Source organism: Xenopus laevis, chromosome 3L, assembly GCF_017654675.1.
Source record: "Xenopus laevis strain J_2021 chromosome 3L, Xenopus_laevis_v10.1, whole genome shotgun sequence".
Classification (NCBI taxonomy): Eukaryota; Metazoa; Chordata; class Amphibia; order Anura; family Pipidae; genus Xenopus; species Xenopus laevis.
The window spans coordinates 28,310,433-28,324,693 of NC_054375.1; positions in this window are offsets into that span (position 1 = coordinate 28,310,433).

Here is a 14,261-nt window from a genome sequence, read left to right on the forward strand (position 1 = left end):
TAACTAAAACTAACTAAACCAGTGGATGCAAAGACAATCATAAAAGAAAAGAAAGAAAGAAAAAAATGAAATGTCAGATATCCAACCGGCAATCTATTTACTAGTGAAGGAACTGAGATATTTGACTTCTAGTGCCGGAGTCACAGATCCCAAAGTATGGAGACCATATACGTCTAAAAGACTCTTTAGAATTATCTCTTTTTGTTTTTACTAATAAAGCGTCCTGCCAACTAAGCTGGTTCATATGAAATTATGTCTGACAATGAGGGGGGCTCCTTCTGTAGCCAATAATTAAATAATGCCTTCCTGGAGGCTGCTAAAAATGTATATTTTCACAACACATCTCATATTTACTAAAAATTGTAAGTAGACATTTCAAGTGAAACATGGTAAATTTTCACTTTCTGTGAAAACTCACCAGTATATTTTCCCTGTAGTAGGGAAAAAATCTTCGCCCATAAAGAAATGAGGTATGTGGAAAATTAGCATGGAAGGAGTGATGTAAATAATGAGATTCAAAATTGGCTGCTCTGTCTTTATAGTGCCGGTTTGCCAGCCTGAACCTGAAAAATTATCTTTTGCTTTTAATAAATTGGAGAATATACACTGGAGAAATTTCACCTGGAGAAGAGATGTGAATTCATGCCAATGCAAAAAGAATTTTTCACAACTGCATGTTTATTCTCCAAAATTGTTGTATTCTCCTTTAAATTAAATGGAATCTTTAATTTCTGGTGAAACGACTATCAATTTTCACTCTCACCCTTTAGTAAATATGCTCCCAAGACTGGAAGTTCTTAGAACAGTTGCACATTTCACTCTGCAAGTATCCAATCAGAATTGTGTTACATTTACTCTTTATTCAGTTGATTAAAGCTATTTGCTGGTTTCTGTGAGTTACAACTTCAGAGTAAAATAATTGCAGCTGCCAGATATTTCCACAATTGTAAGCAGCCATATATTTTGACCAGCCCATGCTAAGGGCTAAACTCTACGGGAGATTCTGTAGCATTGTGGTGTTGGCTCGACATAACGCACCCTACAGTGCAAATTTATATAGAGACTGGACTTGAAGTTAAGCCATGCTTTTGTTAAGATCAGCAAAACATGCTGATCTAGATGTCCAATTCAGGGATGCGGCAAAATAGTGCTCCTCTTTTGCAGTCTGGATACATCCCTGAATCTCCCAATCTTGCCCCAGATCCTAGATGCACCCAAACCATGTCACTGTAGAAGGAAGCTCTACCTTTTTCAATTCAGTGTAGACCCTCTTCTGGTACCAGACCCCTGATTGGACTTCTGCCTGCCTTCTGCTAATGACAGCCTTGGCTCAGTTCAATAAATAGGTATTATAATAGGCCCTACAGACCTGGAATTTCCCTACCTATCCTGACTGATCTCTATATATATAACCATTATTTATGGGGCCTTAAGACTAATGGTACACGGATCATTTTCTCTGTTGGTGATAAGTTGGTCCACTGGTTTCCGCTCCTCTACCTGTGTGCACTGACCCTGGATCAGCCTGTGAGCAAACACACAAATTCAGGCCCAGATCTGTGGAAGGGCCACAAAATTCCAGGCCTCGATCTGGAAGATTTTCGGGGCGGCATGATGGACAGGCGCATCTAAATTGGGTCCAAAACACTGGGGATATTCATGAGAATATGTGTTTTTTTTTAAATCTCTTGCACGCCAGTCACCAGTGCTCCTTGACTTGGAAGGAAATTTGCGCATACATGATAAGGGGAGGCGGCAACAAGCTGCTAACGGGCCTAGGGACGCCTGCTAGGTAAATCCAGGCCAAAAAGCAGATTTCAGGAAGAAAATACATATTTACTCTGTATGCGTGCTTACAAACTGTTCAAGTGACTTTTAAGTCAGGATTTATCAAAGTGTGACATTAGAGCTCACCACCAAATTATTTTTAGCAGAGTAAGGTATGGAAAACCCAAGCATTAATAGATCATGATAAATTAATAGATTATGATAATAATAGATTATGTACCTGTGTAATATACAGTCATATGAAAAAGTTTGGGAACCCCTCTCAGCCTGCATAATAATTTACTCCACTTTCAACAAAAAAGATAACAGTGGTATATCTTTAATTTCCCAGGAACATCTGAGTACTGGGGTGTTTTCGGAACAAAGATTTTTAGTAAAGCAGTATTCAGTTGTATGATATTAAATCAAATGTGAAAAACTGGCTGTGCAAAAATGTGGGTACCCTTGTAATTTTGCTAATTTTAATGCATGTAACTGCTCACTACTGATTACTGGCAACACCAATTTGGTTGGATTAGATCGGTAAGCTTTGAACTTCATAGGCAGGTGTGTCCAATCATGCAAAAAGGTATTTAAGGCTGGCAATTGCAAGTTGTGCTTCTGTTTGACTCTCCACTGAAGACTGACAGCATGGGATCCTTAAAGCAACTCTCTAAAGATCTGAAAACAAAGATTGTTTTATGGTTTAGAGGAAGGCTACAAAAATGGCCTTCCATTTCAGGAAATGGAAGGCCACAGGCACAGTTGCTGTAAAACCCAGGTCTGGCAGGCCAAGAAAGATAGAGGAGCGGCATATGCTGATGATTGTGAGAATGATTACAGACAACCCAAAGATCAACTCCAAAGACCTGCAAGAACATCTTGTTGCAGGTGGTGTATCTGTACATCGTTCTACAATTCAGCGCAATTCGCACAAAGAACATGTGCATGGCAGGGTGAGGAGAAAGAAGCCCTTTCTGCACTCACACCACAAACAGAGTCACTTGTTATATGCAAAAGCTGATTTAGACAAGACACAGTCATTTTGGAACAAAGTGCTTTGGACTGATGAGATAAAAATGTAGTTATTTTGTCATAACAAAAAGTGCTTTGCATGGCGGAAGAAGAACACCGCATTCCAAGAAAAACACCTGCTACCTCCTGTCAAATTTGGGGGAGGTTCCATCATGCTGTGGGGCTGTGTGTCTAGTTCAGGGACTGGGGCCCTTGTTAAAGTCAAAGGTCCGATGAATTCAACCCAATATCAATTATCATTCTTCAGGATAATGTTCAAGTACAATGACCCTAAGCACACTTCGATATGTACAAAGGCATTTATGCAGAGGGAGAAATACAATATTCTGGAATGGCCGTCACATTGCCCAACTTCAATATCATGTAAAATCTTTGGTATGTGAAGCAGGCTGTCCATGCTCGGCTGCCATCAAATTTAACTGAACTGGAGAGATTTTGTATGGACGAATGGTCAAAAATACCACCATCCAGAATCCAGACACTCATCAAAGGCTATAGGAGGCGTCTAGAGGTTGTTACATTTGCAAAAGGAGACTCAACTAAGTATTGATGTAATATCTCTGTTGGGGTGCCCACATTTATGCACCTGACTAATTTTGTTATGATGCATATTGCATATTTTCTGTTAATCCAATAAACTTCATGTCACTGCTGAAATACTACTGTTTCCATAAGGCATGTTATACTGTGTATTAAAAGGAAGTTGCTACTTTGAAAGCTCAGCCAATGATAAACAAAACTCCAAAGAATTAAGAGGGGTTTCCAAACTTTTTCATATGCCTTGTACATTTGCTACCAGAACTCAAGTACTATTTGCCCCCCACCCATTTGATCACACTTATTTACATTGTATTGCCCCCTCTCTCAGTCCTCATTGATCACTTTTACCCACTGCTCTCCGTTCATTCCAATGCATTCCACACTTTTTACACTGCCCTCCTACAGTTGCATCCTTGGCACATGCATCTTCCGCCAAAGACTTTTTCATACAAAGGCTAAAAGAGAAATGTTTTGCTTGCATTCCCATTTATGTACAGCTGGGAAAAATTCCTGGCCTACCTCAACCATCTTGCTGCTATCCAACATGAAGAGATTACTGAGGAATTTTGGATTGCTGATAATATACTTCAGTCAAACATCAAAAGAGCAAGCATTGTACTGTACTATATTGCTTCTTATTATTACAATAGGTATAATATCTCCAGCTCCATTCACAGGAACAATGAACAGGGAGCTGGATAAACAAAGAGAGGGCAGGATTTTATTGGGGATTCCTATTACATTCATTCAGCCACTGCAGAGTTGAAGAAACGTTATATTAGACACTGAATTACATCCCTGATGTTGCTGGACTATAACCGTCAATTAGCTTTAACCCTTGTTAATATGGTAAAATATGCTGAGAGTAGTCCAACAAAAATATCATCTGACTTGGCATAGGTGGTGGCGTTTCAAGCACACTTAGGCCCAGTCAGCTTCCATATGCCCAAACACAAATAATGGGTAGGATTCGAATGAGCAGAATGGCGCATGATCTGGAAAGATTGGGGTGTGGTCAGATAAGATTTACTTTGATTTTTAGTTTTTTTTTTAATTGTTAAAACACAGGTCCCAAACCAAAGGGGTCCGGTTTGACAGAGGGGTTAAACTCAGGATCCCAATGGGGAGTGGACCTTTACAACAAAGTAGCACATTTGCCAGAATATTCAAGTCTGCCTGGAGTAAGCCATATTTGAACAGTAGTGTTTATATCGCTTAAAACTTATTATCAACCCAACTAGTTTCTAAACTCCATCCACCCGTGCGGTGCGGCTACCAGCCGGATTGTCTTGGGTGCCTGCTGGCTTGGGTAATTGATCCACATGCCGCATTTCACTACAGATGCGAACTTCAGTGTATCTCTAGAATTCCTACAGTAAAGGAAGCCAGGACCCCCGCTTTTGCTGTAGCAGAATGGAAGTAGAAACAGTCCCATGAGTACCAGGAAATACATTCCTCCGCATAAGCACAAACATGGACTAACAGCAAAGCAAAGGATTCCCCCCAAACTAGACTACTTAATACTACATGTTTCCTGGTACTCGTATACATTTTTCTGATGTCTACACACATTCAAATTATTTATTTACCTTGCAAGAACCAAACATGGAGTGCTTCCAATCTCCATGTTTGCCCTGTTTAGCTGATGAATTAAAAAAAAAAATAGATTTTTTTTAATGATTAAAGCAATATGCAAAAAACATGTTTGGCACTATTCATTGCACGCATGTGGAACAAGGAGCTATACTGCCCCTTTAAAAATAGTGTGTATATTTCACCTTAAGCGGATGTTTAAACAAAGCTGCACACAATTCATTTGCAAACCTGGAGAATATTTATCTTGTTTCGGTTCTGGGAACGTCTTATCTCCCACTGTATTATATTTATATGATAATGTTAACAATAATTTATATGAATATGGCACTGCCCCTGATCATGAATTCTGAAAATATATTTAATTTCCCTGTTCTCACACTGTCTTTATATATCCCACGTTTGTATTGCCGCTGCTTGGTCTCCATTCAGTGATCAAAACCACCATCTCAACCAGCTGGCCAGCCAGCCAAGGCCTTTGATGAAAACCATCTCAGGGAGCATGAGAGGAGAAGCTTAGACTGGGTTATTTTCAGCAGGGAATGGGTGTGCTTCCAGGGGCCGAGGGTGGTGGAAGTGAGGGGGGGGTTGTATCCAATGTTTTATAGTTAGCACAAGCAGTCTAGAGCTTAGACTATTTGGAAGGCTTAAATAATGAAGAACAAATGTAAGGTCTGCTGTTAGATCCACTTTAACCCCTTCACTGGGAAATTGGATGTTCTGTTTTTATCGGGCTGTAAAAAAACATTTAACGACGAAAACAATTATCTAGGGATTTACTTATCACTTTAGTCTGAATTACAAGGAGGAAAGTGAACTTTAAGGTTTAAGGTGTAAGAGATGCTGTCGACGATAAACTTGCGAAGGAGGGAATGCAGCGAATCTTTGAATCGCAATACAATTATTCTGTTACTAAACACCAAGTTCCCATATTTAAACGGTTCACGGGGCTGATGCATCGGAATATATTTTAGTTGGGCTGCACCTGATCTATATTTGGATCTGCCAAGAGCAAAGATTGACCTAATGGCAAAGTACTAAGTGCAAAAGTCTAATTTGAACACAATTTTAGTTGTCACATATTATAGGTCCCTATTTATAAATGATCAAAATGGGACTTTTTTGGAGACAATGTTTGGATTTCACGTACATCAACTATTTAGTAAAAGAAAAACCCGATGTTCAAATTTTAATCTGAACACATTTTTTTTTTTTTTGTATTGAAAATTTTTATTCAGTTTTAATTGCCAGAAAAAAGAACATTGCAACATATGGAACGAAGGAAGAGCATGCTAGAGATAACATACAAAACTGAAATCTAATTGTACCATTAATCTGAAGAACAATATATTATCCAAACATTTCTATCCATGAATGCTAGAATGAGACATCTCCTGTCCCAATATTCCAGATTTAGCACACCGTGCTTCATTGTTTCTTTGTTGGGGGGGGGGATTAGGAATAGGGGAGGACAATCAGAAAGAGAAAGAGAAGGGAAAGAAAAGGGGAGAAAGATGGAATAGTATCATTTAATCTGAACACATTTAAGACAAAGAAATCAACTTGGGTTGTCCTTAACGTGCCCTATTTATAAAAACTTTACTTTTTCCCAAACTTAACTCTATTTTTATAGAATTTCTATTGAATATCGGAATCTGTTTTACTTTCCATCGACAGCAACTGAAAAGTCTTTATTGCTTTATTAATAAGTAACTGTATTTCCTCCAGAAAGGTCAGCGCTTTGCTATAGATGGCAGTTCCATTTCACCAGCTTATGAATAAGACTCCATGGCTTTAGAAACGATTCGGCTCAATGCTAAGGATTTAGATTTATCAAAACTAATTTAATTTTTAAAATGGAAAAAAAAAGTTTGGAATTTAGCCGTGTTTTTTTTTTTTCACTGTGAGACCCGCACTTACAATTATTCTGAATGTTATCTGCCCCTTGAAGGGTTAGTGAACTCCAGCCAAAATAAGTCTATGGTGTGTGCCAAAAAAGAGTTAAAACACTAACTCGCCGCCCCTTAAGCCAGATTGTAACAAATAAGTATGGGAAATACTAAGGCATTTAAGTGGCCGCCGAAGCCCCTGGGACTGTCCCTTAACTCTGATTGAAATCAGTCAAATCAAATTTGTCATCTTTAAAAAGTTTGGAGACATTAATGGGCTGTTATAGTGAATGATTAATACAGGGGTTGGAAGGCAGCTGAAGGAGAAACCATATGCAGTCTCAATTCCAAGATTAATCAGATGAAAGGAGATTTAATGGCTAGCAGCACACACAAGCCAAAAGGAACACCTCACAGTGAAAAGAGCGTGTTTACATCCATTTCTCTCCCCGCAGTGCACACTATAACAAATGTTATTGCCACAAACACACACCGGTAATGAGCTAGTGTAAATGTGTATGTAATGTTGCGCACTTCTGTTCCTTGCATAGTGCAACACATTACTCCTTGCTTTTCATCTCCTCTCTCAATAACGCTCTGCGCCAACTCATTCCAGCGGGGTGAGGGTACTTCTGGCTGCTTTGACTGTCTGAATGAGGAAAAAAAAGGGCATAGAAGCACAAATAATGTTATTTAAAATCAAAGTAAATAAAACATGTTAACATTTCCTTTTAAATAATAAAATGAGTTGGGAAAAATTGTATTTCAATATTTCTTTACCAATTACGGAAAGGCTGTCTCCCATAGACTCCATTTGATCCAAATAATCTAAATTTTTATCTTTTTCTCTGTAATAATATAACAGTACCTTGTACTGGATCCAAACTAATGTATAATTAATTCAGCCTATTGTGGTTATGTAATGTTTAAATGATTTTCTTGTAGACTTAAGGTATGAAGATCCATACTACAGAAAGATCCATTATCTGGAAACAGGGGCATAACTACAGAGGAAGCAGACCCTGTGGCTTCAGGGGAGCCCATGAGCTATAGGGGCCCCATGAGACCCAAAATGAGTTTGTGGGAAAAAATGTATTTTAATATTCTTTACCTGGAAAACTCCAATTACAGAAAGGCTGTCTCCCATAGACTCCATTTTATCCAAATAATCCAAATTTTTAAAAATTATTTCCTTTTTCTCTGTAATAATAAAACAGTACCTTGTACTTGATCCAAACTAATGTATAATTAATCCAGCCTATTGGGTTTTAATTTAATGTTTAAATGATTTTCTAGTAGACTTAAGGTATGAAGATCCAAACTACAGAAAGATCCGTTATCTGGAAACGGGCATAACTATAGAGGAAGCAGACCCTGTGGCTGCAGGGGAGCACAGGAGGTATAGGGGCCCCATGAGACCCAAATTTGTATAGAATTTCAATAAATGTTGGTAAAACAGGTCAACCTTTAGACATTTTGGGGGCCTGAAAAATAATTTGCTGTGAAGCTCAGTAATATTTAGTTATGCCACTGCCGTGAAACCCCGAGGTCTATTCTGGATAACAGATTCCATACCTGAAACCACAAATAAACTCTATTTCTCGTAAATCACGAATGCCGTGTTATGAAAAGATCTGAATATAAAAATTACAAAAAGCTGAACAATCTGAAAAAAATACAAATATCTCTGATACCTCTAAAAATTTAAGTTTTTCAGACAATTACTAGTGAAAAAAATTCTAAATCTTTAAAAGTCTGAATGGCTAAAAGGATCCAACAGGATCAGCACAGCTTCTATGGGACCTCGACTGCTTTTACTCGAAGAAGCTTTGTATTAAGAGTTTTTTACGTGGTTTTTAAATTTTATAAATCTTGAAACGCCTTCCCTCACTCTGTGCTGGCTAAAATGAAAAAAAAAAAACGCCAGCGCTAATCACACGCGGTGATTCATTGCCCGAAGTTGCCTCATGTGGAAACTTCGGAAAGCGAATCGCCACATGTGATTAGGGCTTTTTGGCTCCTTTTAGCCCTTCTCACCCTAACCGCTTCAGTTTCCCATAGAGTTTTAGAGAAACTTTTAAAGAAAAAATACAATTCGTAAATAAAAAGGAATCTGAATGTTAGTAAATAGGCCCCTTGTCTGCCATAATACGCTAAATAATATAAATATAACTTTTTTCAATTCAGAAAAGCTCACAAGCTTAGAGTTTCAAAAACTGGAATTTTAGAGTTGTATTAAGTATAAAAAAAACTTGAATTGAGATATTTGGCATCAAATAGCTGGCAAATCTTATAGGAGTTGTCCTAAGCAAAATGTAAGCAATTTCTTCAAATTTTTTTGAAGTTTTTGAGTTGAGTTTGTAGACCCATTGAAAATAATGAGTAGAATACAAATTTGATGCATTCAAGTTTCTTTCCACAGTGTTAGGCGATCAAGTTTTCTTTTTTAACATGAAATGTTTTAATAAATAAACATTTGAGTTTAGTAACATAAGAAGAGTTTATTTGAAGTGAAAAAAAAAACTCAAAGAGTGGTTGGCATTTCAAGGTAGCATTTGGTATTTTATCTGTAGGGCTCTGATTCCCAGCAAAATTATCAACAGAGTTTATTTTATGGGATACAGGTATGGGACCTGTTATTCAGAATACTCTAGACCTGAGGTTTTCCGGATAACAGATCTTTCTGTAATTTGGATCTTCATACCTTAAGTCTACTAAAAATTCATTTAAACATTAAACAAACCCAATAGGCTGGATTTGCTTCCAATAAGGATTAATAATGTCTTAGTTTGGATAAGTACAAGCTACTGTTTTATTATTTAAGAGAAAAATAATATTTTAAACATTATGGATTTTTTTTTGGGATAAAATGGAATCTATGGGAGATGGCCTTTACGTAATTCTGAACTCTGAATAATGGGTTTCCGGATAACGGATCCCATACCTGTATTCACAAACACATTCTTTTTCTAATTAACTGACTTATGGACAGTAGTTATTTAAAAAAAGGGCCTGGGGCAGAATGTTGAAAGAAAATTCTGTAAGGCCAACTCAAGATAATTTAATTTTTGTGTTTTGGTTTATAAATACATATAAATAAAATTGGTTCATCCATGTTTTCCTTGAATCCCAGTAGGACTGATCGTTTAGTTAGAAATGACTACTGTTATTGAATATGTAAATAGGTATATAGCACTAGAATGTTCTCCATAATAGACTCCATCATTCACATTAGCTTCTGCCTCTGCTGCACTTACAGTAATGACCCTGTTACAGGCACACCGTCTATTCACGTTCATCTCAAGCTATTTAACTGACCAGCATGATATTCAGACACTGATATTAACCCCTGTGCCACCCTCAACATCTGTTATGTTAATCTTGATAGAATAGATGCTAGGTATTTGCCCTTCCAATAAATCTGTGTATAGATGGAAATATTTTACATATTATGTTACATCCTCATATCTGTGTTCAGCCTACAGTATGAACTAAAGGCAGTCACTTTGACCTTCAGGAAGGTCAGATAAAGTAAAATGTAACTGCAGTCATACAGCATATATATACATATAGGGAACTTAAATAGACATTGACCTTAACATGACCTACACAAACATGGGCCACTCAGGGGCCTTGAATAACAGTGTTGTTTCTTTAAATTAGGAAGCATTACATTTATTTTTGTATGGGTTTTCAGTGAATATTTAAATCATAGCAGCAGGGCAAATGGCAAATAGTTCAATAAAAGAGAGTACTGTTACTATAGGCACCATCTCTCCCTACTATACCTGCTATCCCACAGCAACAGTCCCCTCCCAAAGACTATTATTCCACTGTTACTATAGGCACCATCTCTCCCTACTATACCAGCTATCCCACAGCCACAGTGCCTTCTCAGAGTCTATTATCCCACTGTTACTATAGGCACCATCTCTCCCTACTATACCTGCTATCCCACAGCCACACTACCTTCCCAGAGACTATTATCCCACTGTTACTATAGGCACCATCTCTCCCTACTATACCTGGTATCCCACAGTCACACTCACTTCCCATAGACTATTATCCCACTGCTACTATAGGCACCATCTCACCCTACTTAACCTGCTATCCCACAGCCACAGTCCCTTCCTAGAGACTATTAACCCTACCAGACAGGCTCGGACTGGTAATCTGTGGGTTCTGGCAAATGCCAGAGGGGCTGCTGTAAATTGACATAGACAGTCACTATATATTGGGCTGGTGGGGGCTGTTTGGGCTTTTGTGTGGCTTGTTTGGGCCTCTGTGTACCTGAAATGCCAGGGTCTATTTTGAATCTCAGTCCAGACCTGCTACCAGGTCACTCAGAGAGGAGGGGGTAACTGTTGTCCTAGGCTCAGAAAAATATTAATGAGAAGAGAGCCTGGCCATGTCCCGAATGTTACTCAATTTGTGTAAGTTACATATGAACTACCACAAAAACTGCCCTGACTTCATACAATCATAATGCAGTGAAGCTTAACAGAGGCAGCAGGGGTAAATTCCACTGATCACCAATTAATTAAAAATTGCCCACAGCAAGATCATTGGGCCCCTAAATGTATACAATTGACATAACTTGCATTAATTTTGTAGAAACATATCAACCAATGACACATCTGGGAATTATTTTTATTAGCATGTATCTCTAAGTGTATATGAACTACTTATTACAGTAACATTGACTAGTGGTGTAACTAAAGTGTAGATGCACAGGGCCCGGGGGACCGAGGCCACAAGCCATAGGGTCTGCTTCCACTATAGCTTTAAAGAAATCCCCCAAATGGGTTGAAATGCTCCCTGGGCCCTTAGATGCGCGCGGGGGGGGGAGTCTCGGAATAGTTACACTGCTAGCATCAACTGTTTATATTAAGATATATTTACTGAGTCATATGTGTGTCTCCTACATGAACTTTCTGAGCAGTGAAATGATTGGTTATTTGGCTCTTCAGTAATATTATTTGGCCCCTAAACTTTGTGAACAAGACATTTTTCATGAACATATATTGCAGCAGCTTATCAGTCACACAGGACCCTCCTATAGTCCCTGGGACCCCTGTAGCTGCAGTGTCTGTTTCCTCTATAGTTACACCACTGATTTTCAGTAAAATGATTGTTGAGTTTGTATCATAGTAGCTGTGTTTTAAAAATAACATGTCCAACCATTTCAACATTTTGTAGCCAAAAAATATTGGTACTGCACGTTTGTGTTTATGGGGCCACCATATAAATAACTTGCACGGACCCCAAAGTTGCCAATGGCCACCCTGATTTCCACTACTACTATAGGTACCATCGCTTCTTACAATAACTACTATCCCATATCTACAGTCCCTGCTATAGGGATGTCTGAACTGAGATGCAAAATAAGCCATGACATTTCAAGTACACAATGGTCCATACAGGCCCAGCAGAAAGCTGTGGAATTTTACAGCAGCCCCCGTTTCCAGATTGCCAGTGAGGGTCTGACTAGAGATGAGGCTTTGCTGCCTTCACAGTCCAGAAATGAATTTGCTGTGCACTGCTTAGCTTTAATCTGGCTCTTCTTATTTACAGTTGTTGCTCTGCTGGACCCTAAGTACATCCAGAGACTGTGATAGGGATAGTTAGTGCAAGCTCTTTTGGGTAGAGCCTCTTCACCTCTTATATCAGTTATTGGCTGCTTTGTAAATAATTCCTTATGTTCATAAACTCATGTATTGTACAGCGCTGTGGAATATGTTGGTGCTTTTAGAGATACATGCTAATAATAATAATGCCCAGAAATGTTGAGATAGATTATAATGTTCTACTGAAATCTCACACAAAGACATATCCAAGTATTCAAAGATAAAAATGTTTATTTACTCACTTTTTGGTTGTATGTGGTGAGTGGGTGAAAAAAATCCTGACCTTGGTGCAAAAGAGTTTTGGAGCTTATTGGTTTAAGCTCCCTTTTATAACATTCAGCTTTTAGTCAGGGCCCCTTTAGCTCACAGTAAAGTTATAGAGAATAAAACTTGGGATGATAACAATAATAATAATAATAATAACATCCAGGATAACAAAAAAAAGTCTTACCCCAAAGCTTACCCTAACTGCTTTCTTCTGGACTTTCAAATAGAATACATGTCCTTCTCAAGTATGACCCGATTTAGCCTTTAATTAAGCTTTATTCTGGGGCCCTTTGGGGTTTGCAGACCACTGAATACTTGTAAGAACAATATCAAGTAGATAGGGACATTTGTGTTAACTCTGCATGTGCCAGAAGCGTACTTGCTCACATTATAGCCAAGTGGGGAAAGAGATATGAAGGAACAACCAGGTCTGTGCACTTAATGGTCACGGGGAGCAAAAATAAAGGATCTCTCTGTCTGATCTTCAGGGTTATCTTATCACTTGTTTATTATTGACTTTGCCTTGTCCCCTTTGCTCCTTTCATTTCTGTGGAAGAGAACAAGGCTGATAAGTCCCCAGATATATGTGTGCAAATTATAGCAATGTACTGGGCATCTGGTGCATTCCCCATGAGTGTATTTCCTGGAATGTGTGTGAAATGGGGCTGAATCTGATGCACCCCCAGTTACACTGAGATTGTTTGGGGGCATTTGTTTGAAACTGCAGGATACTACTTTTTTTTTTACATATATGTGTCTGTCTTTGTATGTGTGTCTGTGTGTACACGTATTCCGATTGCCTTATTTATGAGGGCAGCATGAAACAGCCTGTATTTATATACGTATACATTTATATACACTGTTAGCACAATACAGGGAATATAAGACTGTACAATGTCAAGTATAGCGGATCTGAGACACATCCCTATCACAGAGCTGCCAATAGTTATAGGCTTTATATCTGTATCTGTAATTAAGGGGCAGATTTATCAAGGGTCAAAGTGAATTCGAGGGAATTTTCGAAGTAAAAAAATTTGAAATTCAAAGTAATTTTTGGATACTTCGACCATCGAATAGGATACTACGACTTCAAATTTACTTCGACTTCATTTCGAAGTAAAAATCGGTCGAATATTCGACCATTCGATAATCGGAGTACTGTCTCTTTAAAAAAACTTCGACTTCAATACTTCGCCAACTTAAACCTGCTGAAGTGCTATGTTAGCCTATGGGGACCTTCTACAAACTTTTTCTAAGTCTTTACACATCAAATAAAAATCCTTCGATCGTACGCTAAAATCCTTCGAATCGTTCGATTTTTATTCGATCATAGAATTGCCAAATTCAGTGAAAAAACTTTGAATTCGATATTCGAATTCAAAGTTTTTCAATTCGATTGTCGGATTTCAACGTTTTTTTTGTAGTTCGAAATTCGACCCTTGATAAATCTGCCCCTAAATGTCTTTTGAGGAATTAGGAAATATTCTTGAGATACCCTGCGAATTATTTACGTATATAGATCTATATATGCAACAGCCTCATA